The sequence below is a fragment of the Drosophila sulfurigaster genome, chromosome 3, assembly GCF_023558435.1.
Source record: "Drosophila sulfurigaster albostrigata strain 15112-1811.04 chromosome 3, ASM2355843v2, whole genome shotgun sequence".
Lineage (NCBI taxonomy): Eukaryota > Metazoa > Arthropoda > Insecta > Diptera > Drosophilidae > Drosophila > Drosophila sulfurigaster.
The window spans coordinates 55,918,966-55,941,653 of record NC_084883.1 but is presented as its reverse complement, the minus strand read 5'-3'; positions in this window follow the sequence as shown (position 1 = coordinate 55,941,653).

Sequence of the window (22,688 nt, the reverse complement as noted above, 5' to 3'; positions counted from 1 at the left end):
GCATTTTTGCATGTGAACTGCTCTCCTTCCCTTCCCTCTACAATATTTCAAATTTGCAAGCGAGCGATTGCTGTCGTCTTCATTTTGGAGACTTTCGTCGCGGCAAAACCAAATGGACATGCGCTAGCTGGTAGCTGCTAACCTATGCGGCAACTTTGCGTTGCCAAACTTCACATGCATACACAAGCCAATTAAAGCGAGCAAGTAGACACATAGACGCATACATACAAACGATCTGCGACTGAACTGAGTGTGTGACGTACGCTGCGCGCTGCGTTCGAGTTGCGTTCGAACGTGTTCGCAGTGTTCACTTGTTTCATCTGCAGACTTGTCAGTTTTTTGGCGCTCGTGGTGGCTTTTGATTGGCTAGCAATAACAAGCACATTATCAACAATTGTTGCTGTAATTACTGCTGTTGCTTTTGTAATAGCCGAATAACAAAGAATATAAATACAACTTTTAAAAATCTTAAAGGATTTTCTCTTGCAATCCGCAATCGAACCAAAATATATGGAAATTTTCAAATTTGCACGTGTTCGCCAGGTAACGAAAACCAGGGATCCCCGTTTATAATGATAAGTTATATATTAAAAGTTGCGCATTGAAAATATCTAGCTACTAACGATTTCTGCTGATTTCTGATCGCCTGTTATTTCATCGGCTGAGTTGGCACTTTTGAGCCTTTCACGCCGACTTCAACTGACCAACAACAAGAAATTTAGTCAGTACAACAACAACTACAACAACATCAAAAATTACAACAACTACATTTGGGAAAGAGCAACAATTGTTAAGAAATCTGCCCGATGTCACTTGCAAACCAAAACTTAGAGCAGTTGGATTACCAGGCTAACATAAAGCAGCAGCAAGCAGATGAAGTACAGAAAGTCACTTTCGACAGATGCCTACATAAGACAGAGAGTATTTTCTCCCGCTCTGAGAATCCATAGAACAAAGCTGAGCATCGCTGCTGGCAAGTTGGCTAGTGGACAAGTCGTATGAGTAAGTTCATACCGAATCAATAGATGGCGCTGCAAATGATTTTTGTAAATTTGCTTGCTCATGATTTCTGTTCGCCTGGTATTTCATCGGCTGAGTTGGCACTTTTGAGTCTTTCACGTTGACTTCAACTGACCAACAACAACAACAACAAATTTAGTCAGTACAACAACAACTACAACAGCATCAACAATTACAACAACATCAACTAGATTTGGGAAAGAGCAACTGTCAAGAAATCTGGCCGATGTCGCTAACAGCACTTGGATTACCAGGCTTACATAAAGCAGCAGCAAGCAGTTGAAGTACAGAGAACTATAAGGACTATATGAATGCAATTTGGTCTGTAAATAGATATTTTTATTGCGAAACTTTTGATATACAACTTGCCATTATACGCGCAAAACTATAGTTGTACATACCTGGAAAACACATGAAAATTTAAAAATTCCAAAAATAAATTTTAGACTTCCTATTACAAGAGAACTATAAGGACTATATGAATGCAATATGGTCAGTTGGTAGATATTTTTATTGCGAAACTTTTGATATACAACTTGCCATTATACGCGCAAAACTCTAGTTGTACATACCTGGAAAACACATGAAAATTTAAAAATTCCAAAAATAAATTTTAGATTTCCTATTACAAGAGAACTATAAGGACTATATGAATGAATTTTGGTCTCTAGGTAGATAGTTTTATTGCGAAACTTTTGATATACAACTTGCCATTATACGCGCAAATCTCTAGTTGTACATACCTGGAAAACACATGAAAATTTAAAAATTCCAAAAATAAATTTTAGATTTCCTATTACAAGAGAACTATAAGGACTATATGAATGCAATAAGGTCAGTAGGTAGAACACGAGAAAATTGAATTTAAGGACTATATGAATGAATTTTGGTCTGTAGGCAACAATTGTCAAGAAATCTGCCCGATGTCGTTTGCAAACCAAAACTTAGAGCAGTTGGATTACCAGGCTAACATAAACCAGCTGCAAGCAGATGAAGTACAGAAAGTCACTTTCGACAAATGCCTACATAAGACATGCCCACTTATCCCTTTCGCCCACTCTAATATCTTGGTGAGCCACCTAGTCAAGGGGCATACACAATTTGGCAGACATTCACTTTAACTTTTGGCAAGCCAATATTTGCCTTCAAAGATCACTTGCAATGCCTTCAAATTGTGCAGAACTGTTAAGTAGCAATTGATTAGATTAGCTAAGCAATCTTTGTGAAGCTCGCCTGCCTGACCACGCCCACTTATCAGGTCCACCTTAAGTGATATCTTGGTCCGCCGCCTAGTCAAGCACACACAAATGCATTTCACACACATTCATAAAAATTTTTGGCATCGAACTTTTCGCTTTCTCACACATACAAACATACATACATATATATGTAGATTACTGGTAATGTCTGGAGTAAGTATCTGATTAGTAGCAATTCATTAGAAGCATGTACATACACACTCACACATTCACTTCTAAGCACATACATACACACACACCAATATAGGCGAGGATGTAGATACATAGACAGACGCATACATACAAACGAAAGCACAGCTGAGCCAATGCAGTCCTTGTCCAAACATCTAAGACGTGAGCAATTGCTGTCGTCTTCATTGTCGGCCTTCGGCTTTTGCATACGAAGCCTCGCATCGAAGCGCACGATTTGCAGGCAACTTCGGCTGTTGTTCGTCGTTTTCGTGTCCACGTTCGGCACGCGTTCGTTCGTCGTGGGCCATCGACGACAACGTCACCGCGTGGCTCTCGATCTCTTCCTCCCTCCCGCTCTCTATCCTTTTCGATCTGTCACTCCACGACTGTGTGTAGGCATGTGTATGTGTGTGTGTGTGTGGAGCCAGCCCAACTGATGGAAATCCAACTGCAGATGAATCAGCTTCAATATATGCATATGCCTGAGTGTGTCAGTGTCGACTAGGTGAATGTGTGTATGTGTGTGCGTGTGATGATAAATGAGTTTTTATTTTGATTTTATTCACTGTTTAGCTTTGGCATTTTTGCATGTGAACTGCTTTCCCTTCCCTTCCCTCTACAATATTTCAAATTTGCAAGCGAGCGATTGCTGTCGTCTTCATTTTCGAGACTTTCGTCGCGGCAAACATGCATTCACATTTTTGGCTTGCAATTTTTACACTCAATCAGTTGCAATGCCTTCGAAAAGTGAACTGATTAGTAGCAATTCATTAGAAGCATGCACATACACACTCACACATTCACTTCTAAGCACATACATACAATATAGGCGAGGATGTAGATACATAGACAGACGCATACATACAAACAAAAGCACAGCTGAGCCAACGCAGTCCTTGTCCAAACATCTAAGACGCGAGCAATTGCTGTCGTCTTCATTGTCGGCCTTCGGCTTTTGCATACGAAGCCTCGCATCGAAGCGCACGATTTGCAGGCAACTTCGGCTGTTGCTTCGTCTGCTGCTTCGTCGTTTTCGTTTCCACGTTCGGCACGCGTTCGTTCGTCGTGGGCCATCGACGACAACGTCACCGCGTGGCTCTCGATCTCTTCCTCCCTCCCGCTATCTATCCTTTTCGATCTGTCACTCCACGACTATGTGTAGGCATGTTTTGTGTGTGTGTGTGTGTGTGTGTGTGTGTGTGGAGCCAGCCCAACTGATGGAAATCCAACTACAGATGAATCAGCTTCAATATATGCATATGCCTGCGAGTGTCAGTGTCGACTAGGTGAATGTGTGTATGTGTGTGCGTGTGATGATAAATGAGTTTTTATTTTGATTTTATTCACTGGTTGGCTTTGGTATTTTTGCATTTGAACTGCTCTCCCTTCCCTTCCCTCTACAATATTTCAAATTTGCAAGCGAGCGATTACTGTCGTCTTCATTTTCGAGACTTTCGTCGCGGCAAAACAAAATGGACATGCGCTAGCGGGTAGCTGCTAACCTATGCGGCAACTTTGCGTTGCCAAACTTCACATGCATACACAAGCCAATTAAAGCGAGCAAGTCACATAGACGCATACATACAAACGATCTGCGACTGAACTGAGTGTGTGACGTACGCTGCGCGCTGCTTTCGAGTTGCGTTCGAGTTGCGTTCGAAGTTTGCACGTGTTCGCCGTGTTCACTTGTTTCATCTGCAGACTTGTCAGTTTTTTGGCGCTCGTGGTAGCTTTTAATTGGCCAGCAATAACAAGCACATTATCAAAAATTGTTGCTGTAATTACTTAAGTTGCTGTTGCTTTTGTAATAGCTGAATAAAAAAGAATATAAATACAACTTTTACAATTCTTAAAGGATTTTCAATTGCAATCCGTAATCAAAACCAAATATATGGAAATTTCCAAATTTTCACGTGTTTGCCAGGTTACGAAAACCTGAGATCCACGTTTATAATAATAAGTTAAATATTAAAAGTTGCGCATTAAAATATCTACCTACTGACCAAATTTCATTAACATAGTCCTTATAGTTCTTCTGCAATCCGTAATCGAAGGAAGATATTTGGAAATTTGCATGCACATACACAATCACACATGCGCTTCTAAAATGTGCAACTTTCATGAAGCTATTTTACTTGACCATGCCCACATATCCCTTTCGCCCACTCTAATATCTTGGTGAGCCACCTAGTCAAGGGGGCATACACAATTTGGCAGACATTCACTAAAATTTTTGGGAAGCCAATATTTGCCTTCAAAGATCACTTGCAATGCCTTCAAATTGTGCAGAACTGTTAAGTAGCAATTGATTAGATTAGCTAAGCAATCTTTGTGAAGCTCGCCTGCCTGACCACGCCCACTTATCAGGTCCACCTTAAGTGATATCTTGGTCCGCCGCCTAGTCAAGCACACACACATGCATTTCACACACATTCATCAAAATTTTTGGCATCGAACTTTTCGCTTTCTCACACATACATACATACATACATATATATGTAGATTACTGGTAATGTCTGGAGTAAGAATCTGATTGGTAGCAATTCATTAGAAGCATGTACGTACACACTCACGCATTCACTTCTAAGCACATACATACACACACACCAATATAGGCGAGGATGTAGATACATAGACAGACGCATACATACAAACAAAAGCACAGCTGAGCCAACGCAGTCCTTGTCCAAACATCTAAGACGCGAGCAATTGCTGTCGTCTTCATTGTCGGCCTTCGGCTTTTGCATACGAAGCCTCGCATCGAAGCGCACGATTTGCAGGCAACTTCGGCTGTTGCTTCGTCTGCTGCTTCGTCGCTTTCGTTTCCACGTTCGGCACGCGTTCGTTCGTCGTGGGCCATCGACGACAACGTCACCGCGTGGCTCTCGATCTCTTCCTCCCTCCCGCTCTCTATCCTTTTCGATCTGTCACTCCACGACTGTGTGTAGGCATGTGTTTGTGTGTGTGGAGCCAACCCAACTGATGGAAATCCCAACTGCAGATGAATCAGCTTCAATATATGCATATGCCTGCGTGTGTCAGTGTCGACTAGGTGAATGTGTGTAGGTGGTGCGTGTGATGATAAATGAGTTTTTATTTTGATTTTATTCACTGTTTAGCTTTGGCATTTTTGCATGTGAACTGCTCTCCCTTCCCTTCCCTCTACAATATTTGAAATTTGCAAGCGAGCGATTGCTGTCGTCTTCATTTTCGAGACTTTCGTCGCGGCAAAACAAAATGGACATGCGCTACCTGGTAGCTGCTAACCTATGCGGCAACTTTGCGTTGCCAAACTTCACATGCATACACAAGCCAATTAAAGCGAGCAAGTCACATAGACGCATACATACAAACGATCTGCGACTGAACTGAGTGTGTGACGTACGCTGCGCGCTGCTTTCGAGTTGCGTTCGAGTTGCGTTCGAACGTGTTCGCCGTGTTCACTTATTTCATCTGCAGACTTGTCAGTTTTTTTGGCGCTCGTGGTAGCTTTTAATTGGCCAGCAATAACAAGCACATTATCAAAAATTGTTGCTGTAATTACTTAAGTTGCTGTTGCTTTTGTAATAGCTGAATAAAAAAGAATATAAATACAACTTTTACAATTCTTAAAAGATTTTCTCTTGCAATCCGTAATCAAAACCAAATATATGAAAGTTTCCAAATTTTCACGTGTTCGCCAGGTAACGAAAACCTGAGATCCACGTTTATAATGATAAGTTAAATATTAAAAGTTGCGCATTAAAAATATCTACCTACTGACCAAATTTCATTCATATAGTCCTTACACTTCTCTTGTAATAGGTAATTGAAAAATATTTTTGGAATTTTCACGTGTTTTCCAGGTATGGACAACTAGAGATTTGCGCGTATAATGACAAGTTGTATATCAAAAATTCAAGAGATATCTACCTACTGTCAAAAATTCGTTAACATAATCCTTATAGTTCTTCTGCAATCCGTAATCGAAAGAAGATATTTGGAAATTTGCATGCACATACACACTCACACATGCGCTTCTAAAGTGTGCAACCTTCATGAAGCTATTCTGCTTGACCATGCCCACTTATCCCTTTCGCCCACTCTAATATCTTGGTCCGCCACCTAGTCAAGCACACACACATGCATTTCAATTCAAGAGATATCTACCTACTGTCAAAAATTCGTTAACATAATCCTTATAGTTCTTCTGCAATCCGTAATCGAAAGAAGATATTTGGAAATTTGCATGCACATACACACTCACACATGCGCTTCTAAAGTGTGCAACCTTCATGAAGCTATTCTGCTTGACCATGCCCACTTATCCCTTTCGCCCACTCTAATATCTTGGTCCGCCACCTAGTCAAGCACACACACATGCATTTCACACACATTCATCCAAATTTTTGGCATCGACTTTTCGCTTTCGCACACATACATACATACATATGTATGTAGATTACTGGCAATGTCTGGAGGTTTTGTACAACTGTTAAGTAAGAAATGCGTAACTATTGAACTAGCAAGCTGCGAATTCTTTGTGAAGCCCTCCTGCCTGACTACGTCCACTTCTCAGTTTCGCAATAAAAATATCTACCAACTGACCATATTGCATTCATATAGTCCTTACACTTCTCTTGTAATAGGTAATCGAAAAATATTTTTGGAATTTTCAAATTTTCACGTGTTTTCCAGGTATGGACAACTAGAGATTTGCGCGTATAATGACAAGTTGTATATCAAAAATCCTAGATATATCTACCTACTGTCAAAAATTCGTTAACATAATCCCTATAGTTCTTCTGCAATCCGTAATCGAAAGAAGATATTTGGAAATTTGCATGCACATACACACTCACACATGCGCTTCTAAAGTGTGCAACCTTCATGAAGCTATTCTGCTTGACCATGCCCACTTATCCCTTTCGCCCACTCTAATATCTTGGTCCGCCGCCTAGTCAAGCACACACACATGCATTTCACACACATTCATCAAAATTTTTGGCATCAACTTTTTCGCTTTCGCACACATACATACATACATATGTATGTAGATTACTGGCAATGTCTGGAGGGTTTGTACAACTGTTAAGTAAGAAATGCGTAACTATTGAACTAGCAAGCTGCGAATTCTTTGTGAAGCCCTCCTGCCTGCCCACGTCCACTTATCAGGTCCGCCCACACTAATACACACAATTTAACAAACATGCATTCACATTTTTGGCATGCAATTTTTACACTCAATCAGTTGCAATGCCTTCGAAAAGTGAACTGATTAGTAGCAATTCATTAGAAGCATGCACATACACACTCACACATTCACTTCTAAGCACATACATACACACATACCAATATAGGCGAGCATGTAGATACATAGACAGACGCATACATACAAACGAAAGCACAGCTGAGCCAACGCAGTCCTTGTCCAAACATCTAAGACGCGAGCAATTGCTGTCGTCTTCATTGTCGGCCTTCGGCTTTTGCATACGAAGCCTCCCATCGAAGCGCACGATTTGCAGGCAACTTCGGCTGTTGTTCGTCGTTTTCGTGTCCACGTTCGGCACGCGTTCGTTCGTCGTGGGCCATCGACGACAACGTCACCGCGTGGCTCTCGATCTCTTCCTCCCTCCCGCTCTCTATCCTTTTCGATCTGTCATTCCACGACTATGTGTAGGCATGTGTTTGTGTGTGTGTGTGTGTGTATGGAGCCAACCCAACTGATGGAAATCCAACTGCAGATGAATCAGCTTCAATATATGCATATGCCTGCGAGTGTCAGTGTCGACTAGGTGAATGTGTGTATGTGTGTGCGTGTGATGATAAATGAGTTTTTATTTTGATTTTATTCACTGTTTAGCTTTGGCATTTTTGCATGTGAACTGCTCTCCCTTCCCTTCCCTCTCCAATATTTGAAATTTGAAAGCGGTCGATTGCTGTCGTCTTCATTTTCGAGACTTTCTTCGCGGCAAAACCAAATGGACATGCGCTAGCGGGTAGCTGCTAACCTATGCTTTGCGCATTGAAAATATTTACATACTTACCAAATTTCGTTAACATAGTCCTTATAGTTCTTCTGCAATCCGTAATCGAAACAAGATATTTGGAAATTTGCATGCACATACACACTCACACATGCGCTTCTAAAATGTGCAACTTTCATGAAGCTATTTTACTTGACCATGCCCACTTATCCCTTTCGCCCACTCTAATATCTTGGTGAGCCACCTAGTCATTCACTAAAATTTTTGGCAAGCCAATTTTTGGCTTCAAAGATCACTTGCAATGCCTTCAAATTGTGCAGAACTGTTAAGTAGCAATTGATTAGATTAGCTAGGCAATCTTTGTGAAGCTCGCCTGCCTGACCACGCCCATTTATCAGGTCCACCTCAAGTGATATCTTGGTCCGCCGCCTAGTCAAGCACACACACATGCATTTTTGGCATCGATTTTCTCGCTTTCGCACACATACATACATACATATGTATGTAGATTACTGGCAATGTCTGGAGGTTTTGTACAACTGTTAAGTAAGAAATGCTTAACTATTAAACTAGCAAGCTGCGAATTCTTTGTGAAGCCCTCCTGCCTGCCCACGTCCACTTATCAGGTCCGCCCACACTAATACACACAATTTAACAAACATGCATTCACATTTTTGGCATGCAATTTTTACACTCAATCAGTTGCAATGCCTTCGAAAAGTGAACTGATTAGTAGCAATTGATTAGAAGCATGCACATACACGCTCACACATTCACTTCTAAGCACATACATACACACATACCAATATAGGCGAGCATGTAGATACATAGACAGACGCATGCATACAAACGAAAGCACAGCTGAGCCAACGCAGTCCTTGTCCAAACATTTAAGACGCGAGCAATTGCTGTCGTCTTCATTGTCGGCCTTCGGCTTTTGCATACGAAGCCTCGCATCGAAGCGCATGATTTGCAGGCAACTTCGGCTGTTGCTTCGTCTGCTGCTTCGTCGTTTTCGTTTCCACGTTCGGCACGCGTTCGTTCGTCGTGGGCCATCGACGACAACGTCACCGCGTGGCTCTCGATCTCTTCCTCCCTCCCGCTATCTATCCTTTTCGATCTGTCACTCCACGACTGTGTGTAGGCATGTGTATGTGTGTGTGTGTGTGTGTGTGTGTGGAGCCAGCCCAACTGATGGAAATCCAACTGCAGATGAATCAGCTTCAATATATGCATATGCCTGCGTGTGTCAGTGTCGACTAGGTGAATGTGTGTATGTGTGTGCGTGTGATGATAAATGAGTTTTATTTTGATTTTATTCACTGTTTAGCTTTGGCATTTTTGCATGTGAACTGCTCTTCCATCCCTTCCCTCTCAATATTTGAAATTTGCAAGCGAGCGATTGTTGTCGTCTTCATTTTCGAGACTTTCGTCGCGGCAAAACCAAATGGACATGCGCTAGCTGGTAGCTGCTAACCTATGCGGCAACTTTGCGTTGCCAAACTTCACATGCATACACAAGCCAATTAAAGCGAGCAAGTAGACACATAGACGCATACATACAAACGATCTGCGACTGAACTGAGTGTATGACGTACGCTGCGGTCTGCGTTCGAGTTGCGTTCGAACGTGTTCGCCGTGTTCACTTGTTTCATCTGCAGGCTTGTCAGTTTTTTGGCGCTCGTGGTAGCTTTTGATTGGCCAGCAATAACAAGCACATTATTAACAATTGTTGCTGTAATTACTTAAGTTGCTTTTGCTTTTGTAATAGCCCAATAAAAAGAATATAAATACAACTTTTACAATTCTTAAAGGATTTTCTCTTGCGTATAAAGGCAAGTTGTATATCGCAATAAATATATCTACCTACTGACCAAATTTCATTCATATAGTCTTGTAATAGGTGATCGAAAAAATATTTTTGGAATTTTCATATTTCTACGTGTTCTCCAGGTATGGACAACTAGAGTTTTGCGCGTATAATGGCAAGTTGTATATGAAAAGTTTCGCAATAAAAATATCTAACATTGTATATCGAAAGTTGTATATCGAAAGTTTCGCAATAAAAATATCTACCTACTGACTAAATTTCATTCATATAGTCCTTATAGTTCTCTTGTAATAGGTAATCGAAAATATATTTTTGGAATTTCCAAATTTTCACGTGTTCTCCAGGTATGGACAACTAGAGTTTTGCGCGTATAATGGCAAGTTGTATATGCAAAGTTTCGCAATAAAAATATCTAACATTGAAAATATCTACCTACTGACTAAATCAGGTCCGCCCACACTAATACACACAATTTTCTGATATTTTGCCAATTTTTCTACACCTACCCCTTGAAAAATTGCAATTGCATTTTTTGGTATTATCGTTCAAATCTTTGAATGCCAATCGATAGTCCTGTTTGTTGTGATTAAAAAAAATGCGTATCCTTGCTAGATCCTTAAGGATTTGGGAGAGCTATGGCTAAAAACGAATGTGATTTTTCGAAAACAAGCTATATCCCGCCATATCCTTGCGCACTTTCAAAGGACATATATTGCCAGGATCGCAAGGACGAACTCTATCGATCGGCATCAAAAAAGTATGGGGTCATGTAAGGATCCAACACTTGTAATTTTTCAGTCCGAGGGCCGAAGAAAATCGCCCGAAATCGCAAATTCCAGGATATCTAGAGAACCGCAAGGACGATTGGGATGAAATTTGGCAGGATAAAAGTCCTTGCCAAGAAACTTCGATTCGATCAAATTTTCACGTGTTCTCCAGGTATGGACAACTAGAGTTTTGCGCATAAATTGGCAAGATGTATATCAAAAGTTTCGCAATAAAAATATCTAACATTGAAAATATCTACCTACTAACCAAATCAGGTCCGCCCACACTAATACACACAATTTTCTGATATTTTGCCAATTTTTCTACACCTACCCCTTGAAAAAATTGCAAGTGCTTTTTTTGGTAGTATCCTTAAAATCTTTGAATGCCAATCGATATTCCTGTTTGTTGTGATTACAAAAATGTGCATCCTTGCTAGATCCTTAAGGATTTGGCAGAGCTATGGCTAAAAAACGAATGTGATTTTTCGAAAACAAGCTATATCCCGGCCATATCCTTGAGCATTTTCAAAGGACATATATTACCAGGATCACAAGGACGAACTCTATCGATCGGCATCAAAAAAGTATGGGGTCATGTAAGGATCCAACACTTGTAATTTTTCAGTCCGGGGGCCGAAGAAAATCGCCCGAAATCGCAAATTCCAGGATATCTAGAGAACCGCAAGGACGATTGGGATGAAATTTGGCAAGATAATAGTCCTTGCCAAGAAACTTCGATTGACACTAGTCCTGCGAGGATCGGACAGGATATGGCCGAGATATAAGCTATTTTCTCTGAACAAAAAAGTCCTTGTAACTTTGTTCCTTACAGGACATTCGTCCTTTTTGGTATATCAATCGGTTTGTATTTAAAAGAGCTATCCTTCTGCCAAAGGACATCCCGATCGTCCTTCAAATAGCCGAGATACGGCGGATTTTCTGATATTTTGCCAATTTTTCTACACCTACCCCTTGAAAAATTGCAACTTCATTTTTTGGTATTATCGTTAAAATTTTTGAATGCCAATCGATAGTCCTGTTTGTTGTGATTACACAAATGTGCATCCTTGCTAGATCCTGAAGGATTTGGGAGAGCTATGGCTAAAAAACGAATGTGATTTTTCGAAAACAAGCTATATCCCGGCCATATCCTTGAGCATTTTCAAAGGACATATATTGCCAGGATCGCAAGGACGAACTCTATCGATCGGCATCAAAAAAGTATGGGGTCATGTAAGGATCAAAACACTTGTAATTTTTCAGTCCGGGGGCCGAAGAAAATCACCCGAAATCGCAAATTCCAGGATATCTAGAGAACCGCAAGGACGATTGGGATGACCGAGATATAAGCTATTTTCTCTGAACAAAAAAGTCCTTGTAACTTTGTTCGTTACAGGACACTCGTCCTTTTTGGTATGTCAATCGGTTTGTATTTAAAGGAGCTATCCTTCTGCCAAAGGACATCCCGATCGTCCTTCAAATAGCCGAGATACGGCGGATTTTCTGATATTTTGCCAATTTTTCTCGATCTGTTCCTCCCTCCCGCTCTCTATCCTTTTCGATCTGTCACTCCACGACTGTGTGTAGGCATATGTATGTGTGTGTGTGGAGCCAGCCCAACTGATGGAAATCCAACTGCAGATGAATCAGCTTCAATATATGCATATGCCTGCGTGTGTCAGTGTCGACTAGGTGAATATGTGTATGAGTGTGCGTGTGATGATAAATGAGTTTTAATTTTGATTTTATTCACTGTTTAGCTTTGGCATTTTTGCATGTGAACTGCTCTCCCTTCCCTTCCCTCTCCAATATTTGAAATTTGCAAGCGAGCGATTGCTGTCGTCTTCATTTTCGAGACTTTCGTCGCGGCAAAACCAAATGGACATGCGCTAGCTGGTAGCTGCTAACCTATGCGGCAACTTTGCGTTGCCAAACTTCACATGCATACACAAGCCAATTAAAGCGAGCAAGTAGACACATAGACTGAACTGAGTGTGTGACATTCACTAAAATTTTTGGCCTTCAAAGATCACTTGCAATGCCTTCAAATTGTGCAGAACTATTAAGTAGCAATTGATTAAATTAGCTAGGCAATCTTTGTGAAGCTCGCCTGCCTGACCAAGCCCATTTATCAGGTCCACCTCAAGTGATATCTTGGTCCGCCGCCTAGTCAAGCACACACACATGCATTTCACACACATTCATCCAAATTTTTGGCATCGACTTTTTCGCTTTCGCACACATACATACATAATACTGTGGGCAAAAAAGTAGTAAGACTTTCTTCATAATTTTAAAATTCTTTATTTATTCGGCCAAGTCTATTTCGTCCCCCTCAAATTAATCCCCCCCCCGGCCACAATACACTTTCGCAAACGATTTTTCCAATCCTCGAAATAGTTTTTATAGTAGATTTCCGGAATAGCCTTCAATGCGCGTAGCGATTCTCGTTTAATGTCTTCAATTGACTCAAAACGGTTTCCCCGGTGCGATCGTTTGAGTTTTCTGAACAGCCAGAAGTCACACGGAGCTAAATCAGGCGAAGACGGTGGTTGTGGAACGATATTGGTTGAATGTTTGGCAAAAAACTCACTAAGAATCAATGCAGTATGCGACGGTGCATTATCGTGATGCAAAAACCAACAGTTGTTGATCCATTATTTTGGTCTTTTTAGACGAATTGCCTCACGCAAACGACGCATTATGTTCAAATAATAGTCCTTATTAACAGTTTGGCCAGATGGAAGGAATTCATAGTTCGCAACACCACGAAAATCGAAAAAAAACTGTCATCATGACCTTGATTTTTGAACGACTTTGACGAGCTCTTTCTTGACCCTCCTTGAAGTCTTTGTACCACTTAGAAACATTTTTTTGTGACATGGTAGAATCACCGAAGACCTTTTGCAACATTTTGAAACATTTCGGCACCCGAAATTTAATTCCGCACATAAAATTTAATGGAACTTCTTTATTGAAAAATTTCACTCATTGTAAAAATCGCCGAATGCACTTTTTGTACTTCAGAAAAACTGGCATATATTAAACACTAATGATTATTTTAATATGATATTTGGCATAGAAGTTACTGACAGTCTTGCCAACCTAGAAACAAAATATTTCGACGAATGGATTTCCGCACGAAATATAAATTAAAAAGTCTTACTACTTTTTGCCCACAGTAGTACATATTGTATGTAGGTTAAGTTAAGTAAGAAATGCTTAACTATTGAACTAGCAAGCTGCGAATTCTTTGTGAAGCCCTCCTGCCTGCCCACGTCCACTTATCAGGTACGCCCACACTAATACACACAATTTAACAAACATGCATTCACATTTTTGGCATGCAATTTTTACACTCAATCAGTTGCAATGCCTTCGAAAAGTGAACTGATTAGTAGCAATTGATTAGAAGCATGCACATACACACTCACACATTCACTTCTAAGCACATACATACACACATACCAATATAGGCGAGCATGTAGATACATAGACAGACGCATACATACAAACGAAAGCACAGCTGAGCCAACGCAGTCCTTGTCCAAACATCTAAGACACGAGCAATTGCTGTCGTCTTCATTGTCGGCCTTCGGCTTTTGCATATGAAGCCTTGCATCGAAGCGCACGATTTGCAGGCAACTTCGGCTGTTGCTTCGTCGCTTTCGTTTCCACGTTTTCACCGCGTGGCTCTCGATCTCTTCCTCCCTCCCGCTCTCTATCCTTTTCGATCTGTCACTCCACGACTGTGTTTAGGTATGTGTGTGTGTGTGGAGCCAGCCCAACTGATGGAAATCCAACTGCAGATGAATCAGCTTCAATATATGCATATGCCTGCGTGTGTCAGTGTCGACTAGGTGAATGTGTGTGCGTGTGATGATAAATGAGTTTTTCTTTTGATTTTATTCACTGTTTAGCTTTGGCATTTTTGCATGTGAACTGCTCTCCCTTCCCTTCCCTATCCAATATTTGAAATTTGCAAGCGAGCGATTGCTGCGGGCTGCGTTCGAGTTGCGTTCGAACGTGTTCGCCGTGTTCACTTGTTTCATCTGCAGGCTTGTCAGTTTTTTGGCGCTCGTGGTGGCTTTTGATTGGCCAGCAATAACAAGCACATTGCCAACAATTGATGCTGTAATTACTTAAGTTTCTTTTGCTTTTGTAATAATAAGAATATAAATACAACTTTTACAATTCTTAAAGGATTTTCTCTTGCGTATAATGGCAAGTTGTATATCGCAATAAAAATATCTACCTACTGACCAAATTTCATTCATATAGTCCTTTTAGTTCTCTTGTAATAGGTAATCGAAAAAATATTTTTGGAATTTTCATATTTCTACGTGTTCTCCAGGTATGGACACCTAGAGTTTTGCGCGTATAATGGCAACTTGTATATCGAAAGTTTCGCAATAAAATATCTACCTTCTAATCAAATTTCATCAACATAATCCTTCTAGTTTTTTTTTTTTTCAATCCGTAATCAAAAGAAGATATTTGGAAATTTGCATGCACATACACACTCACTCATGCGCTGCTAAAATGTGCAACCTTCATGAAGCTATTCTACTTGACCATGCCCACTTATCCCTTTCGCCCACTCTAAAATCGTGGTGAGCCACCTAGTCAAATGGGCATACACAATTTGGCAGACATTCACTAAAATTTTTGGCCTTCAAAGATCACTTGCAATGCCTTCAAATTGTGCAGAACTGTTAAGTAGCAATTGATTAGATTAGCTAAGCAATCTTTGTGAAGCTCGCCTGCCTGACCACGCCCATTTATCAGGTTCACCTCAAGTGATATGTTGGTCCGCCGCCTAGTCAAGCACACACACATGCATTTCACACACATTCATCAAAATTTTTGGCATCGACTTTTTCGCATTCGCACACATACATAAATATGTATGTACATATGTATGTAGATTACTGGTTATGTCTGGAGGTTAAGTAAGAAATGCTTAACTATTGAACTAGCAAGCTGCGAATTCTTTGTGAAGCCCTCCTGCCTGCCCACGTCCACTTATCAGGTCCGCCCACACTAATACACACAATTTAACAAACATGCATGCACATTTTTGGCATGCAATTTTTACACTCAATCAGCTGCAATGCCTTCGAAAAGTGAACTGATTAGTAGCAATTCATTACAAGCATGCACATACACACTCACACATTCACTTCTAAGCACATACATACACACATACCAATATAGGCGAGCATGTAGATACATAGACAGACGCATACATACAAACGAAAGCACAGCTGAGCCAACGCAGTCCTTGTCCAAGCATCTAAGACGCGAGCAATTGCTGTCGTCTTCATTGTCGGTATTCGGCTTTTGCATACGAAGCCTCGCATCGAAGCGCACGATTTGCAGGCAACTTCGGCTGTTGCTTCGTCTGCTGCTTCGTCGTTTTCGTTTCCACGTTCGGCACGCGTTCGTTCCCCAATTGTGTTTCGTGTCATGCCAAGACCGAGACTGCAAGACTTTTCTGTAGATCGTTAGATGACTCGTCTTGTAGAATGCTTCTTGCATTGAGTCTGGTGTACGCGCCCTCTTAGCGCAATGCGTAATTTCCCTAACGCCTACTTTTCTCGAACATGTGCAATTTTGTGTATCATTTGTCATTTGTTTTGTGAGTGCTGAACAAGAAAGTTTATTTTTTCGCGTCTTTTATAAAACAATAAAAGGTAAGTTGTTAATATTTTTAAACTACTCTTCTAATCTGATTTAAATTAAGAAATATATTTGTATTTGTATTTATATTTACAGTTTTGAGGACCACGAAAGAGCTATGTTGGATAATAAAAATAGAAACTACAAGGCATTGTCCAGGGCGAAGAATAAACAAAGCGGCGAAATAAATTCATTTTTTCTTTTAGCTATTAACATAGATTATTTAGTTTTAAGTAAAACTGTTTAGATAATATTATATATAAATTTAAGTACTCATTGTATTAGTTTTAATAAATTTAATTTGAAGTACAATAAACATTTTATTTACTGCATATATTTTTGAGCGTATTTTTATTTTGCATATTCCGAACTACGCACTAGAATCTAAGCAGAGATTTTCGGCAAGAGCTGGACCGCACATTTTCTACAAGAAACGTCGAGTACAAATTCTGCCAGCGCAGCCGAGGGAAATTTAAATTTCCCTCGGCCAGAATTTATACTCGACGGGTCTTGTATAAAATCAGTTCCGCATATACGGCAAAACGAAGTGATAAAGTCTTTTCGCATCTTGTGTCTACACATGACGGGACTGGAAGACAACTTGTATATTGTCTACGAATAAAACACAATCGGGGTGTCATGCCAAGACCGAGACTGCAAGACTTTTCTGTAGATCGTTAGACTCGTCTTGTAGAATGCTTCTTGCATTGAGTCTGGTGTACGCGCCCTCTTAGCGCAATGCGTAATTTCCCTAACGCCTACTTTTCTCGAACATGTGCAATTTTGTGTATCATTTGTCATTTGTTTTGTGAGTGCTGAACAAGAAAGTTTATTTTTTCGCGTCTTTTATAAAACAATAAAAGGTAAGTTGTTAATATTTTTAAACTACTCTTCTAATCTGATTTAAATTAAGAAATATATTTGTATTTGTATTTATATTTACAGTTTTGAGGACCACGAAAGAGCTATGTTGGATAATAAAAATAGAAACTACAAGGCATTGTCCAGGGCGAAGAATAAACAAAGCGGCGAAATAAATTCATTTTTTCTTTTAGCTATTAACATAGATTATTTAGTTTTAAGTAAAACTGTTTAGATAATATTATATATAAATTTAAGTACTCATTGTATTAGTTTTAATAAATTTAATTTGAAGTACAATAAACATTTTATTTACTGCATATATTTTTGAGCGTATTTTTATTTTGCATATTCCGAACTACGCACTAGAATCTAAGCAGAGATTTTCGGCAAGAGCTGGACCGCACATTTTCTACAAGAAACGTCGAGTACAAATTCTGCCAGCGCAGCCGAGGAAATTTAAATTTCCTCGGCCAGAATTTATACTCGACGGGTCTTGTATAAAATCAGTTCCGCATATACGGCAAAACGAAGTGATAAAGTCTTTTCGCATCTTGTGTCTACACATGACGGGACTGGAAGACAACTTGTATATTGTCTACGAATAAAACACAATCGGGGTGTCATGCCAAGACCGAGACTGCAAGACTTTTCTGTAGATCGTTAGATGACTCGTCTTGTAGAATGCTTCTTGCATTGAGTCTGGTGTACGCGCCCTCTTAGCGCAATGCGTAATTTCCCTAACGCCTACTTTTCTCGAACATGTGCAATTTTGTGTATCATTTGTCATTTGTTTTGTGAGTGCTGAACAAGAAAGTTTATTTTTTCGCGTCTTTTATAAAACAATAAAAGGTAAGTTGTTAATATTTTTAAACTACTCTTCTAATCTGATTTAAATTAAGAAATATATTTGTATTTGTATTTATATTTACAGTTTTGAGGACCACGAAAGAGCTATGTTGGATAATAAAAATAGAAACTACAAGGCATTGTCCAGGGCGAAGAATAAACAAAGCGGCGAAATAAATTCATTTTTTCTTTTAGCTATTAACATAGATTATTTAGTTTTAAGTAAAACTGTTTAGATAATATTATATATAAATTTAAGTACTCATTGTATTAGTTTTAATAAATTTAATTTGAAGTACAATAAACATTTTATTTACTGCATATATTTTTGAGCGTATTTTTATTTTGCATATTCCGAACTACGCACTAGAATCTAAGCAGAGATTTTCGGCAAGAGCTGGACCGCACATTTTCTACAAGAAACGTCGAGTACAAATTCTGCCAGCGCAGCCGAGGGAAATTTAAATTTCCCTCGGCCAGAATTTATACTCGACGGGTCTTGTATAAAATCAGTTCCGCATATACGGCAAAACGAAGTGATAAAGTCTTTTCGCATCTTGTGTCTACACATGACGGGACTGGAAGACAACTTGTATATTGTCTACGAATAAAACACAATCGGGTCGTCGTGGGCCATCGACGACAACGTCACCGCGTGGCTCTCGATCTCTTCCTCCCTCCCGCTATCTATCCTTTTCGATCTGTCACTCCACGACTATGTGTAGGCATGTGTGTGTGTGTGTGTGTGTGTGTGTGGAGCCAACCCAACTGATGGAAATCCAACTACAGATGAATCAGCTTCAATATATGCATATGCCTGAGTGTGTCAGTGTCGACTAGGTGAATGTGTGTATGTGTGTGCGTGTGATGATAAATGAGTTTTTATTTTGATTTTATTCACTGTTTAGCTTTGGCATTTTTGCATGTGAACTGCTCTCCCTTCCCTTCCCTCGCCAATATTTCAAATTTGCAAGCGAGCGATTGCTGTCGTCTTCATTTTCGAGACTTTCGTCGCGGCAAAACAAAATGGACATGCGCTAGCGGGTAGCTGCTAACTAGGGTTGTTGATAATATATCAAAATATCAATATATCGATATTTTTTTATAAAAATAAATATTTATCGAATATCGCGATTTTTTTTTATATATTTTTGATATTTGCTAATTGGTCACTTTGATTTGACCTAACTTCCTGTAAATATGAGCGCGGCAAAAGGTTTTTTTTCGGAAGTTAAAAATCATTCTGCAACCTGCAACATTTGCAGTAAAATTGTCAAAACGAGCGGCAACTCGTCGAAGTTACTATCTCACCTTAAAAACAGGCATCGGCATGTGTGTATTTCGCCGAAATTGTGCCAAGGGTTCACAATTTCGGGGAAATACACACATGCGTGTGTCTGATGTTTTTTTGGGGAATTCGTGTATTCCGTGTAAGAGATTTAATAGGCGAAATAAAATCAGGATTATATATGTTTTTATGCAGATGCATATGTTGATATACACAAAAAGATATAATTATGTATTTATTATACATATATATAATTTTGGAGTTAAATTTTGGTTAATGAAAAACAAATAAATATATAAAAATTAAATATCAAAAATACTTGATATATCGATATTTTTGGGTGATAAATATTTTTATCAATTTGATATATTTTTGAAAAACGATATATCACTGATACGATATTTTTTAAATATCATGCAACCCTACTGCTAACCTATGCGGCAACTTTGCGTTGCCAAACTTCACATGCATACACAAGCCAATTAAAGCGAGCAAGTCACATAAACGCATACATACAAACGATCTGCGACTGAACTGAGTGTGTGACGTACGCTGCGCGCTGCGTTCGAGTTGCGTTCGAACGTGTTCGCCGTGTTCACTTATTTCATCTGCAGACTTGTCAGTTTTTTGGCGCTCGTGGTAGCTTTTAATTGGCCAGCAATAACAAGCACATTATCAAAAATTGTTGCTGTAATTACTTAAGTTGCTGTTGCTTTTGTAATAGCTGAATAAAAAAGAATATAAATACAACTTTTACAATTCTTAAAAGATTTTCTCTTGCAATCCGTAATCAAAACCAAATATATGAAAATTTCCAAATTTTAACGTGTTCGCCAGGTAACGAAAACCTGAGATCCACGTTTATAATGATAAGTTAAATATTAAAAGTTGCGCATTAAAAATATCTACCTACTGACCAAATTTCATTAACATAGTCCTTATAGTTTTCTTGCAATCCGTAATCGAAAGAAGATATTTGGAAATTTGCATGCACATACACACTCACACATGCGCTTCTAAAGTGTGCAACCTTCATGAAGCTATTCTGCTTGACCATGCCCACTTATCCCTTTCGCCCACTCTAATATCTTGGTCCGCCGCCTAGTCAAGCACACACACATGCATTTCACACACATTCATCAAAATTTTTGGCATCAACTTTTTCGCTTTCGCACACATACATACATACATATGTATGTAGATTACTGACAATGGCTGGAGGTTAAGTAAGAAATGCTTAACTATTGAACTAGCAAGCTGCGAATTCTTTGTGAAGCCCTCCTGCCTGCCCACGTCCACTTATCAGGTCCGCCCACACTAATACACACAATTTAACAAACATGCATTCACATTTTTGGCATGCAATTTTTACACTCAATCAGTTGCAATGCCTTCGAAAAGTGAACTGATTAGAAGCATGCACATACACACTCACACATTCACTTCTAAGCACATACATACACACACACCAATATAGGCGAGGATGTAGATACATAGACAGACGCATACATACAAACAAAAGCACAGCTGAGCCAACGCAGTCCTTGTCCAAACATCTAAGACGCGAGCAATTGCTGTCGTCTTCATTGTCGGCCTTCGGCTTTTGCATACGAAGCCTCGCATCGAAGCGCACGATTTGCAGGCAACTTCGGCTGTTGCTTCGTCTGCTGCTTCGTCGTTTTCGTTTCCACGTTCGGCACGCGTTCGTTCGTCGTGGGCCATCGACGACAACGTCACCGCGTGGCTCTCGATCTCTTCCTCCCTCCCGCTATCTATCCTTTTCGATCTGTCACTCCACGACTATGTGTAGGCATGTGTTTGTGTGTGTGTGTGTGTGTGTGGAGCCAGCCCAACTGATGGAAATCCAACTGCAGATGAATCAGCTTCAATATATGCATATGCCTGAGTGTGTCAGTGTCGACTAGGTGAATGTGTGTATGTGTGTGCGTGTGATGATAAATGAGTTTTTATTTTGATTTTATTCACTTTTTAGCTTTGGCATTTTTGCATGTGAACTGCTCTCCCTTCCCTTCCCTCTACAATATTTCAAATTTGCAAGCGAGCGATTGCTGTCGTCTTCATTTTCGAGACTTTCGTCGCGGCAAAACAAAATGGACATGCGCTAGCGGGTAGCTGCTAACCTATGCGGCAACTTTGTACCTGGAAAACACATGAAAGTTTAAAATTCCAAAAATAAATTTTAGATTTCTTATTAAAAGAGAACTATAAGGACTATACATTTGGGAAAGAGCAACAATTGTCAAGAAATCTGCCCGATGTCGCTTGCAAACCAAAACTTAGAGCAGTTGGATTACCAGGCTAACATAAAGCAGCAGCAAGCAGATGAAGTACAGAAAGTCACTTTCGACAGATGCCTACATAAGACAGAGAGAGTATTTTCTCCCGCTCTGAGAATCAATAGAACAAAGCTGAGCATCGCTGCTGGCAAGTTGGCTAGTGGACAAGTCGTATGAGTAAGTTCATACCGACTCCAATAGATGGCGCTGCAAATGATTTTTTGTAAATTTGCTTGCTCATGATTTCTGTTCGCCTGGTATTTCATCGGCTGAGTTGGCACTTTTGAGTCTTTCACGTTGACTTCAACTGACCAACAACAACAACAACAAATTTAGTCAGTACAACAACAACTACAACAGCATCAAAAATTACAACAACATCAACTAGATTTGGGAAAGAGCAACTGTCAAGAAATCTGGCCGATGTCGCTAACAGCACTTGGATTACCAGGCTTACATAAAGCAGCAGCAAGCAGATGAAGTACAGAGAACTATAAGGACTATATGAATGCAATTTGGTCTGTAAATATATTTTTATTGCGAAACTTTTGATATACAACTTGTCATTATACGCGCAAAACTCTAGTTGTCCATACCTGGAAAACACATAAAAATTTAAAAATTCCAAAAATAAATTTAAGATTTCCTATTACAAGAGAACTATAAGGACTATATGAATGCAATTTGGTCTGTA